Source organism: Marmota flaviventris, chromosome 1 (genome assembly GCF_047511675.1).
Source record: "Marmota flaviventris isolate mMarFla1 chromosome 1, mMarFla1.hap1, whole genome shotgun sequence".
Classification (NCBI taxonomy): domain Eukaryota; kingdom Metazoa; phylum Chordata; class Mammalia; order Rodentia; family Sciuridae; genus Marmota; species Marmota flaviventris.
In genome coordinates, this window is record NC_092498.1 from 115327597 (window position 1) to 115339938 (window position 12342).

A 12342-nucleotide genomic window follows, 5' to 3' on the forward strand; every position below is an offset into this window, starting at 1 on the left:
TCTTTGAAAATGTGTGCAGAGCACTGACTTCTAATAGCATCCACTTTCCTCATGGTGACCTGTCAGCAGGGTGACCCTGGGTGCTGCATCATTGTGGTTACAGATTCCACCTTCCCACAGGTCCTCATTCTCCATCGTGCCCCTTGCATGGTGACATTGCAGCTGCTCCTGTCAGAGGTGGGTCTGTCCCCCCATGTCTGCATCTGAGATGGCCACGTGACTTGCTTTGGTCAACAGGATGTGGCCCTCCCCAGCTTCTCGCCGTAGAACTGTCTCAGTCCATGTTCTGCTGCTGTAACAGAACACCAGAGACTGCGTCATTTATAAACCACAGAAGTCCCCCTGGCTGACAGCTCGGGAGGCTGAGAAACTCAAGCTCGGGGGGCTGCCACTGGTGAGGGGCTTCTGACATGGCTGGAGGCACCCCAAAGCAAGAGGACTTACCTGTGTGAAGGAGGAAGTGGTGGACCTCCATCCTTTCATCATAATCCCCCCCTGTGATAGGTGACCCCACTACTCAAGGTCAAGGTCATTCATGAAAGCAGAGCCCTTATGTCTCACCTGTTAATATTATTACAGAAGCAATTAAATTTCCACATGAATTTGGAGGAGGTATTGAAACCCTTGCAGAGCCAGGCAAGATGGTGTACACCTGTCATCCCAGTGACTCGGAGGCTAAGGCAGGAGGATGGCAAGTTTGAGGCCAGCTCAGGCAACATGGAGAGACCCTGTCTTACAATGAAATGAAAAGTCCTGGGATGTCACTCCGTGCTAGAGAGTGCTTGCCTCCCTGTGGGGGTCCCTGGGTTCAATCCCCAGTGCCGGAAGAGAAAAAAGAAAAAGAAAAAAGAAATCATAACAGAAACCCCAGTGCTGCTCTGAGAACACCCTGAGCTGACCTTCTGGAGGACAAGGGACATGATGCCCCCTGTCATCCCAGCCAAACCCGGCCAAGCCCAGGGACATAGTCGTCCTGCTGACCAGCAGGTGCAAGCTCAGGCCAGCTTGGTAGAAATCCAAGGAGAGCCCATGAGTGGACCAAGTGCTTATCATTTATCACCTCTCCAACTTGAGGGTGACTTGTTATGCAGCAGAAGCTAGCTGCTACACCACCTAATTTATCACTCGGGTTGAGACACTTCTGACAGTACAAGAGGCACTGTTCCTTTCATTGGGCTGTTTTAGGCAAAGCAGCGGGTGAATTCACGCTCCCCCAATGGCCCTGTGGGAGGGGACTCCTTCTTTTAACGCTGGCTTCACTGCAAGCCAGGGACCCCCTTTGCCTACCAACCTTAGGTCTGCTCCTAGATTCTGTCAAGCTCTTTCCAACCTCACGGCCATCGCACCTGCTGTTCCCCTGCCTGGAAGGCTCTTAGGCTCACACGAGGACGTCCTGCTCATCCTCAGGTCTGGGTGCATCCTTAGGGCTGCCCACCCACCTCGCCCCACAGCCGACTCCTCTCCCCGTCTCCATTTCCATGTCTGTTCCTCCCCCAACCCGAGATCATCCTGAGGTTTGTCAGTATACATAAGGTCCCCAACCGGCAACGAAAGCGCTACCTGTTGACTTTACAAAGAGCTTGAAAATGATTCCTGGTTCACTAGACCCTGCACGTGGGATTTTGGCAGGCAACAGGGTCCCTCTCTAAAGATGCTGAGGAGACAGCAGCGGCAGCTCTCAGATGGCCACTCAGGCACCAGGGAAACAGACTGGCACTCACAGCCCTCTGTGCCGCCAAGCTAGACGTCTGGGGTTTAGGTGTATTCCTCATATTTCTGACTGTAGCTGAAGAACATCCCTCCTCCCCCTCCTCCCCCTCCTCCCCCCCTTCCTTCTCCTCCTCCTCCTCTTCCTCTTCCTCCTCCTCCCCCTCCTTCCCCTCCCCCTCCACCCTCCTCCTCCTCTTCCTCCCCAGGATTGAATTCATGGGCCCTTGACCACTGAGCCACATCCCCAGCCCTATTTTGTATTTTATTTAGAGACGGGGTCTCCCTGAGTTGCTTAGGGCCTTGCCCATTGCCGAGGCTGGCCTCAAACTTGCAGTTCTCCTGCCTCAGCCTCCTAAACTCCTGGGATGACAGGCATGCACCACCGTGCCAGGAGGAACATCTGTTCTTACTGATTGCCTAGGTGCCCTTGTGAGACTAGGAGCTTCAGGAAGGGTGGAACCCCGTCTTGTGCTCTGTATCCCCCATGTCTGGCAGAGTCACAGATTCAGAGTAGCTGCTTCAGATACACACACACACACACACACACACTACACACACATATAATATACATTATATACTATGCTTGTGTATATGTAATGAATTAATAGAGTAGAATTTCAGTCTGTTAACTATGTTCCTATGCAGAATTGGAACACAACCTTCTTCAGAGAGTTTGGGCAACAATTAAATGAGATAATAAGTACAAAGTACTTATTATGAGATGATAAATACAAAATGCACACTCTACCGATGGGCTTAGAGTAAATAGTAAACCAGTCCTTTTATTACCACCTGTGCAAACTTGAAAAAGTCACTTTAATCTTCTCCACCTCAGGGGAATTTCCCTCTGCAAAATGAAGATGGTCTTCTTGTACCGGATTTAAATCTAAATGATTAAAAGAGATAATGATAAAAACAACAAGGCCACACAGAAACGAGAAGAAAGCACAGATGGATTCCTGCCTGCCTGGGGAAACCCTTTCTAACTACTATTCAAAATATACTCTATTAAATTATTCAACCATATAACAATTATAGGGCAGCAAACCTCAAAAGTGAAGTCAAAAGAGAAACCGGAAGAGAATAATTGCAATCTAGGTCACAGACAAGTGGTTGATATCTTCAATACATAAAGAGTGCTTAAAAATCAAGAATAAAATCCCAAAACTCAGTTTTTAAAGATGAGCGAAAACACAAACAAATGGTTCATAGAATAAGGTGTACAAATGGACTATAAAAAATAGGGAAAGATGTTCAGTTTAACACACGAGAAATGGAAATGGAAACTGCCCAAAGATAGTGTCCCTATTAGATTGATAAAAATTTTAAAACTTGACAACATACTTTGTTGGAACACGGTGCCAATGCGGGGAAAGATTCTTTTATTCATTGTTGGTGGGAATTCAAAATGGGGTATTTGATGCCATCTAATGATATCACATAGGCATATACCTTTTAGTTCTTCAATCCTACTTTTAAAAATTTACCCAAAGAGCTATCTTCACAAGTTGAGAACCACAAATGCTCATGGTTATTCATTATGGCCTATAAGGAACAATCTAAGTGTCTACTCATAGGGACGGGTGGCATGAGATATGGTACTTTTACATGATGGAGTATTATACAGCTATAAACAAAAAGAATAATTTCTAAACACAAAAATGAAGTCATTTCTAGGATATATTAACAAATGAAAATCGAGAAGAAAATAGGTATTAAACTGTGTGTTCTCTTTTATCCAAGAAATATGGAGAGAGAAGAAAAATCCATGAATCCGCATGTATAAAAGGAAAAACGGCTGGAATTCACTCATTGTTTGAAGTGAATACAGAGTGTAGATGGGAACCGGGTGGCAGAATGAGACTAGGAATGAGACTCTCTTGGGACTTCTTTTGATAGAATTTATACTCTTGAACCGTATAAATATTTTACAGATGCAAAGACAAAATTCAATCAAAGATGCTGGAAAAGATAGCAGACCCTAGAAATGAATTTGGGTAGAAATCAAAGAACCTGCCTGCCACATGATGACTGTGAGAGGCCGACTCTCAGGGACCCAGGGCCGGGCACCTCCCGGCTCTCCTGCCTGCATGACCCTTTGTCCTGGAATTGGACGGGACCAAGTGACTCACTTCTAATGAAGGGAAATGCTGAGAGTGGTGGGGTGGCACCTGGGCTGGGTATAAAAGTCAGCGACTTTGTTTTCTGCCGTGTCTCCTCGGCGTGTTGGTCTTGCTGGAGGGGGTCACCTGGCAGAAGACCACCCCTGGACAGCAGCGAGTGCAGAGCAGTGCACAAGGCCACCCTCCTCCTGACAGCCACAGGATTGAGCCTCCAAGCAGAGGTCCCAGCCAAGCCCCCAGAAGGACCCAGCCCTGGCTGGCCCCTTCCCTGACTCCTGAGAGACTCTGAAGCAGAGGACCCAGGTAGGTCACACCTCGAGCCACAGAAACCGTGAGATGGCCAATGCCACCCCTTTAAGCCACTAAATTGGGTGATATTTTGTTAAATGAAAATGGTACCATTCTAATAAGTCAAAGGGAATGGATTTAAGTAACTTGGAACACGGGCGACCTGGACCCTCTGACTGCATGGAATATGCTCCTAGGGTTACCAAACCTTCAAGGACATCCCGGGCCTAAGTGACTTTGTTGCCACTGGTAATTGGGCCTGTATGATTCTGAAACTATGGAGCAAATGGGATTTTCACAGTGGAGCTGGAGACCTGAGGAAGGACGGGCAAGGGATCCCCAGAAAGAATCTGGAGGTGCTGGGCTTGTGCCAGAGACACCAGGGTGCGTTCATATGCATCTCCTGTCCCCTCCAGCCCTGCTCAGTGATGCCTCCACAGGATGAGCACACCCAGGGCTCCACCGTGGCTCCCAAAGACTGTCCCCACCCCACCCCACCCCCGAGCCACCCGGATATCCCAGAGAAATGGCCGCTCCTAGGGCCAGAACAAGGAAATGCAAGATAAGTCTGGAACATTCTATCATGTCATTCTTTCTCAAAGAAAGAGGGGGGGCTCTGCACAAGGCCGCAGAGGCCAGCTTGGAGGGGCTGTCCCCTGCCAAATCTGGGACAACCTGAGAATTGCCAAAGGCTAACTAATAACGTATGAAATACAGAGAGGGTTTTCTTTACCAAAGAATGTCAACTAACCAGTGTCAGAAGAAACATGGTAAATCTCCACGTTGCAATGATCACATTTGATTCTGGAGAGAATGGTCAGTGGACCCCAAAACGACGGGTGGAAAGTTTATCTAAAAATGGAACCAAGTGTCCAAGCGTCACCTAGAGGTTGTGGGCTCTTCACACAGAGGAAGGGTACTTCAGTGATAGGGACCTGGTGACCCCACATCATCAAATGGCCATTTGCCCTGAATCTGATGCTGGGGTCACACAAACCTAGGTCAGGGGACATGCAAACCACAAGACCCTTTCTGATCCCCATTTTCTTCATCTGCAAATGCAAACAGCACTGACTGCCTGGTATGGTGGGGGCCGAGGGTCATGGGGTGGGGACACAGGACAAGGCGCACATGGCATCCGAGCCTCGGGCCAGTGCTTTTTCAGCCAAGAGACATGGATCTGTTTTGCAAGCAGGTGTCTGGGGCAGGCCCCTCAATGTCCAGTTGTCCTGGGTAGTGGGGGAGCTACATGTCTGAAGCCACTTTCTGTCACCCTAGGGTCCCCAACAGGGACCCTGCTCCTGAGAGATTCCGGTTTGCTGAGTGAGCTGAGGAGGCAGATGACCTTGGCCGTGGGCAGGAGCCGATGTCCTGGTCCCCACCCCCATAGCCCAGGTGGTGGGAGGGGCGGGTGGGCAGTGGGCTCAACTTTCCCTGGACGCCTCCCTCCCTCCTCCCTCCCGGCCACCCCACCCGGCTTCCTGGCAGGCGGCTGGCTGTGATGCATCTGGAATGACTGGAATCCCACTGTCTCCTGTCAGCTGCCCCCTCCCCATCCCTCCTGCTGCACACAGGGCACCCACGCACCCCCACAGCCCGCTCACCTCCCACCCCGGCTCCCCCGACTCCAGGTCTCACTTCCTTCCTCCATTGCCCCTCCACCTCCTGCCCCTGTCTGCTTCAGGGCGTCCCTCCTCAGCCCCCCCGCCCCCGCCTGGCCATCCTGCTCTGTGCTCTGCCCCTGGCTGCCCTGACCCTCTCCCTCTGCTGTTGTTTACGCTTTATATCTCTCCGTCTCTGTTGGTCTCACTCTTTCTCTGCCTTTTTCTTTTAGGTACCGGGGATTGAACTCAAGGGCCTCCACCCCTGAGCCCTGTCCCCAGCCCTGTTCTGTGTCTTATTTAGAGACAGGGTCTCCCTGAGCTGCTTAGGGCCTTGTTGTGGCTGAGGCTGGCTTTGAACTCACCATCCTCCTGCCTCAGCCTCCCGAGCTGCTGGGAGGACAGGTGAGCATCAGTGCGCCGGCTCCTCTTTCTCCTTAGAGGTGTCCCCCACCCACAATTCCTCCACCTGTTCAAGGCAGTGAGCCCTCCACAGCGTGTCTGGACCCTGGCTGCCTTTGCGGCTGGCTCCCCAGGACGCAGATCTGAAGTCCAGATGCGTGAGAAGGTGTGTGCCCTTCCTTAACTGCTCTGGACCTCAGTGCCCTCAGGTCTGCAGTAGGAGGGTCACTAGGATCGGGGGATCATTGGCTTGACACAGGCAGAGGCCACCTCCATGAAAGCCCTGGGGTCTACACCTCGCTGCAGCCACCTCCTTCCTCCCTCCCTACGCTCTTCATGGGCTTGTAGTCCCTGCATGTCTTCTTGTCCTCGGCACAAGAAGCACACACACCCCGGGCTTTGTCCTTGTTCTCCTTCCTCTAAAGTGTGTGCTGGGCTTTGTGTCTAGCTCCTGAAGAACAAAATGTGGGATAGGAGGGCTGTGTTGACCTCTGAGGGGAAGCTGGCCGCCATGTCTTGAGGAAGCCCAAGCAGCCTCCTGGAGGTGCAGGGGACCGAGGCCTCCTGCCAACAGCCAGCGCTGACTGGCCCGCAGAGTGTCTGTGAGCCTCCTGGGAGGCCAATCTGTCACTCCCACAGCCTTGGTCATCATTGTGACTGCCACCTCACAGGAGGTCCTCAGCTAGAGTCACACTATCGGATGCCCAGCCCCCAGGAATGTGCCACCATGTTTTAAACACTCCACTGAGAGCCATTTCTAACCAGGGTTAGAACCAGGAGATCCCAGGTGAGCCTGGAATGCTCTCCTGTGCTGACGGAGACAGCGAGGCACTCTCTCCTTTATTCTGGTGACATGCTGAGCTTCCGCTTACTGATTGTGTCTCTCCCGCTGAGCGGTCACCTCCATGAGGCCAGTGGTGGTGTCCCAGGCCTGACACGTGGGGCTCACGCATTAGCTCTGGCAGCAGTGCAGGGAGGTCAGGGACTGTCTCCAGAGCAGCCAGAACACCCCCGCTGTGGGTCCCCACTCCCTGGACAGGGCGGGAAGGACGGCTCCTCTCCTGCTCGGTCTTTCTGTATTTGTTTTATTGCTCTTTATTCCCAGGAGCTGGACAGAGAGGGGATTTTTGTGGCTAAAGGGGCACCTGGGGGAGGAAGGGTGCTCTGTGTTTCTCCTCTAATGAGCACATCCAAAAAATACTTCCCTCCAAGCTGGGAGAAAAACAGCCCCACAGCAGGGCCCTGCCCAGGTGGGACGGGGTGCTGGGGGTGCAGGCTGGGGAAGCCCCACCCCCTCCCTCTGGGGGCCCTTGGGCTCAGTCACCCCTGGGTACTCACTTCTCCATCCTTTCGCTGAGGTCTCTGCTGAGGAATTCTCTATTTGTTATTTACTAATCTTTACCTACATTAACTCATCATCCTATACCCTTATAACTATTAACTAACCCACCCACCACCCACCCCTGCTCACACCCTGGGTGGCATCCACCCAACCACCCACCCATCCATCCATCGGTCCATCCGTCTGTCCATCTATTCACCCAACCATCCACACATCCATCCACCCATCCACCCATCCATTTTCCTTCCTTCCCTCCTTTTACATTTTTCCTCTATGCTGATTCTTCCCTCCCTCCATTCACCCCTCTACTCTTTCTTCACCCCACCGTCTGTCATTCTGTCCATTCACACCCACACATCTGACTATCTGACATCTGTCCATCCTTCCGCTCAGTTAACGCTCTGCGTCCCGCCATTGCCGTCTCTACTCTCGGTTTCATCCAAACATCCGAGTGTCCTTCGCTGATCTACGCGTCTATCCAGCTGCTGGTGTCTAGGCGCCCGTGGGACCCTGGCCTCTTCCCGGGACTCTGCTGCGCCCTGGCCGCCCTGGAGGCCCGCCCGCGCCTGCGCTCACTCTGACGGGCGGGGCCCTGTGGCTGGTTTTGCCACCGAATCCTTGGTTTTGCTGATCCTGGGTTTCCTCCCCGGGGAAGCAGGGACTCAGTTGGCCATCCCCTTGTAGGACCCCGCCACCTGGGCCCAGGATCCCTGTAGCTCAGGGTCATCTCATTTTTTTTTTTTTTTTGGTAACAGGGATTGAACTCAGGGGCCCTGACCACTGAGCCCCAGCCCCAGCCCTATTCTGTGTTTTATTTAGAGACAGGGTCTCACTGAGCTGCTTAGGGCCTTGCTGTGGCTGAGGCTGGCTTTGAACTCAGGATCCTCCTGCCTCAGCCTCCTGAGCTACAGCCATGGGCCACCACACCCGACTACGTCGTCTCATTTTGGGGATAAACAAGTCGGCATCTGGTGGCCATAAACTGGGTCCATAGGGAACTGGAGTCCTTCTTCCTTGGGGAGGAGGGAAGTTTTGTTTGCATTCTGTCTGTGAAACCAGTTAGGTATCTTTAAGTCCTTCCTGCCCATCCCTCAGGTTGCCAAAGGTAACAGGGTCTTCAGGGTTCATCAACCAAGAACCACTGGGGGTTTGGCTGCCTTTGGCCTCTAATTCCTGCTAAACTCTGTGTGCTGTGTGACCCCAGGCAGGTTGCTTCACATCTCTGGACCCCCATTGCTCACCTGTAGGTGAGCTTAGGAATACTTCCAAGGCTGGGGCTGGGAGCCTCGCAGGGCAACATGGGTGCCTGTAGAGGTTGGGGGCGCTCGTTCTAGAAGGGTGGTGAGAGTCAGCAGGGGAAGAAGGCCAGGGAAGATCCCCCGTCCTGCAAATAAGCCAGCTTGGAGGCCATCTGGGTCACTCTGTTGGTTTGCTCTTGGCCTGCAGTGGGACGTCCCTGGGGACTTGGTGGGGACCGTTCCCTCCGTGTCCTTGGGTCCTGGCTCCCATAGCACAGAGATGCATCCTTGGTTGAAGGGAGGGAGGAAGGAAGGGAGGGAGGGGGAGGGAGGAGAGAGGGGAGTGGGCACAAGCGCTGGGTCCTGTTCTTCCCGCCACAGGATGCCACCCAGGAGCCTTGGAGAAGTCGGGTGGCTTCCCCAGGTCCCCCGTGGGGCCGGCTTCATCGATGCTACCCCGCCCATCGACCCAACCACGGGGCTTTTGGAGACCTGGCTTGCAGACCCGAGCCCTGGGGCCGCCCAGGGAGCTGGCTCTGCGCCCTGGGCCTCGCTGTCCCGGTCTGTCAAGAGGCGCAGCAGCTAGACACTGCTCGGACTGCCCGTGTCTCTGGCTTGGGGACCCCTTCACGGAGCAAGGAAGGACAGAGTTCTGGGCCCAGGCTGGGACTGGGGGGAGGCCCTGGAGCCCCCAGTCAGGGCTCCTGCAGTTTGTGCCCTTGATCCTGGAGGTGGCCTCAGGGTGGTCTCAGATGAGGGCTGCCAGGCCACTGCCCGGGTCAGAGGGTGCCGGCTCACTCCTCGGGCTGTGGGAGGAGCACTCTGGTGGGAAGTCTCCCAGCTCAGCTCACCCAGGCAGAGACTTGGCCACCAGGAGACCGTGACGTCACCGTGGACCCCCTCCCCTTTCCATTTCCTGCCCGGGCCAGCCTGACGTGGGCCTGTTCTCTCCACAGCAGGGACTCAGGGAGCCCGGCCAGGGGGTGGCCAGAGCCCAGGGACTGCCTGAGAGCCAGGCGGACAGCGGAGGCCAGGGCCCAGAGCTCAGAGGGGCTGCTGAGGCCAGCCCTTCCCACTGCCCACTCTCTGTCCTCGTCACTCCTAGGCCACTTAGCAAGTGAAAGCACAGGCCACCCTGTTAGGATGGACGCTGGAGAGCACGTTTAGTGTAAGTATATCCCATGCCATCTTTGGGACATATTTATCCTGAAAAATTATTCTTTGTTTCTCTGAAAATTACATGTAGCAGGGGTATCCTGTATTTTGATCTGGCCACCCTGGTGTTTGAGACGGCGTATGGACCAGGTGTACGCGTCTTTCATGCTGTGCCTGACCTGCAGAAGGTGACAAGAACCTGGGGGCCATTTCTATAGAGCCAGAACAAGAAGACTAGATATGAAAATTCATATCAATCAGTTGATATTAGTCACATCATTAATATTGATGAATACATAATTGACATTATGCATTAGGTGGAGTCCGCTCCTGTCTCCAACAGAGAGAAGCTCTGACACTTCTGGCTGTGTGACTTTCGGCAAGTTACTCAACTTCTCTGTGCCTGCATTTCCTTGCCTATAAAATGGGAGTGATACTAAATAGGACTTTTGTAGTCTTTAGATGACTCCATCCACGGAAAGCAGGGGGCACAGAGCCTGCTGGCACAGAGAAGCCGCACTGGGACCTAGGGCGGTGATGTGGCTGTTCGACTTGCGGGTTTATTTGGGTTTGATCTCCCGGGAGCAGAGCTGGAGAGAAGGACTTGGTGTGGGATTCCTTTGAAGGTGACCCCAGGAAGCCCCAGCAGGGCAGTGGCCCAGGGGACAAGGAAGAGGAAAAACCAAAGCAGGATGTGGGAGTGGGCGCCAGCCACCATGTGCTCAGACTCTGGGGGGCCACGTGCAGACCCCTCCCCTGGGGCGAGGGCGCTCCAACTCCCCGGCACCTGGGCCTCAGCACTGTGCCCGCGTGGGCAAGCACCCCAACAGCTCCCAGCGGGATCCGCGAGCGTGGGGTGAGCGCGCTGAGCCAGCCCGTGTAGCGTGTCTGTGGGTCCTTCAAGTTTAAAAGCATCCTCTGCAGAAACCACCGCGACACTCCGACAGCCTCGACGACAAGGTGACAGTCACCCAGGTTGAAAACCCAGGGACTCGGTCCCAGCAGCTCCAAGGGACGTGTTCTCTCAGAGCTGACGGCAGGTGGTGGCCACCGGAGAGGCACCCCAAGGCTCCCAGGGATGACCCAGCGCAGCTGCCTGTGTTCTGAGAATGGGTGCCACCAAGACAAGAGGACACCACCTGTCCTCCTAGCCTGCGCATCCCGCATGGCCGGGCACCAATTGAGGCAGGGGACAGCCCACTCCATCGGGGAGGGCCCCTCACACGTGGCATGCAGGTTTATAGATGAGCAAGCCCAGATCAGAGGGGCAAGATTTTTGCCGTAGTCACACAGTCGGGAAGCACGAGAACCCAGGAGGGAGCACAGAGCCGCCCTGTTCTGGAGCCCAGGGGTGCGTCCACCATGAACTGGGCTAAGGCATGTGACATTCTTCCCATAAATGCCCAGAGACGGTGCAGAGCCAACCACGTGTTCCTGGGCAGATGGCCAGAGCACTGTACTGGGGGCTTCTCACCTTTCTGCTAGATACTGGGGTCTCAGTGGACACCAAGCCCACCGAGTCCACTTTCCACACACCCCTTGTGAGAAAAGGGGCCCACATCCTTCCTGTTCCTCTGGCCCAGCACCGAGTAGGGACCCCATGGGCAAATGGACGCACCTTCCAAACAAGCCTCTGGCCCCATTACTCCCCTCTTCCTCCAAAAGCGGCTGTGACCACAGCTCCAGGCTTGAAAGCCATCTCCACGAACCTGCCACCCAGCTGCTTTGGATCTTGGAGACTCGGGAAGTCATCTGCGTCTTTAAAAAAAAAAAAGGAGAAGGAGAAGGAGAAGGAGAAAGCAAAGGAACAGCACAAAACCCAGTGACTTCACCCTGGGGCGGGGCCACCTTAGCCGCCCGGTTTTCTGGGTCAGGGGCGGGCGGAGGCTGACCCTCTTATGCAAGGCGCTTGGCTCCGAGAGACTCAAGTTCCTCCCGATTATTATTTTAGCAAACCCCGCGCGGCCGGCCAGGCCGGGAGGCTCCCCGCGAAAGCTCTGGGTTGTTATTTCAGAGTCAAGTTCAGGGAGGGGGCTGTTGGGCTCCACTCGGATTTCTGGAAAAACAGGCGCTTGGAAAGAGCTGGCCGAGGGGGAGGGACGTGGAGGGAGCCAGTGTGGCCTGGGGGGGAGGCGCGGGCTGGTGGGGGCACCAGGGCCACCGTGGCTGCTGGGTCTGTCCTGGCGCTGGGGCCTGGGGAAGAGACTCAGGTGACCTGCTGCTGTACTCTTGAGGGCTACTCTCCCTCTAGCCGGGTCCTTCCAGTCCTGGGCCTCAGGGGCCTCTTCTTCTGCCGGAACCCCCCTCTCTCTGCCTCCATCCCATCCTCAGAGCCTCACCTCAGTACCACCTCCTTGAAGGAACCGTGCCTGATTCCCACCTGAGCCAGGGCCTCTGCTGTGACCACTTGCAGAGCACCTGACCCTCCCTTGCCCGAGGCCTGTGACAACAGGGCCCACAGCCTTCCTCTTCTCTGTGGCCTC

At 54.5% G+C, this 12342-nt stretch overlaps 1 long non-coding RNA gene across 1 annotated transcript; it reads right to left on the minus strand.

Moving 5' to 3' along the window:
* Nucleotides 1–236: 236 nt before the first annotated feature.
* LOC139704749 (uncharacterized) lies at nt 237–11765 on the minus strand. The gene is made up of 3 exons (XR_011706734.1): nt 11478–11765; nt 2503–2596; nt 237–292 (listed from the first exon to the last, which is right to left on the minus strand). It is a non-coding gene; the product is annotated as an uncharacterized lncRNA (long non-coding RNA).
* Between the last annotated feature and the right edge of the window lie 577 nt (nt 11766–12342).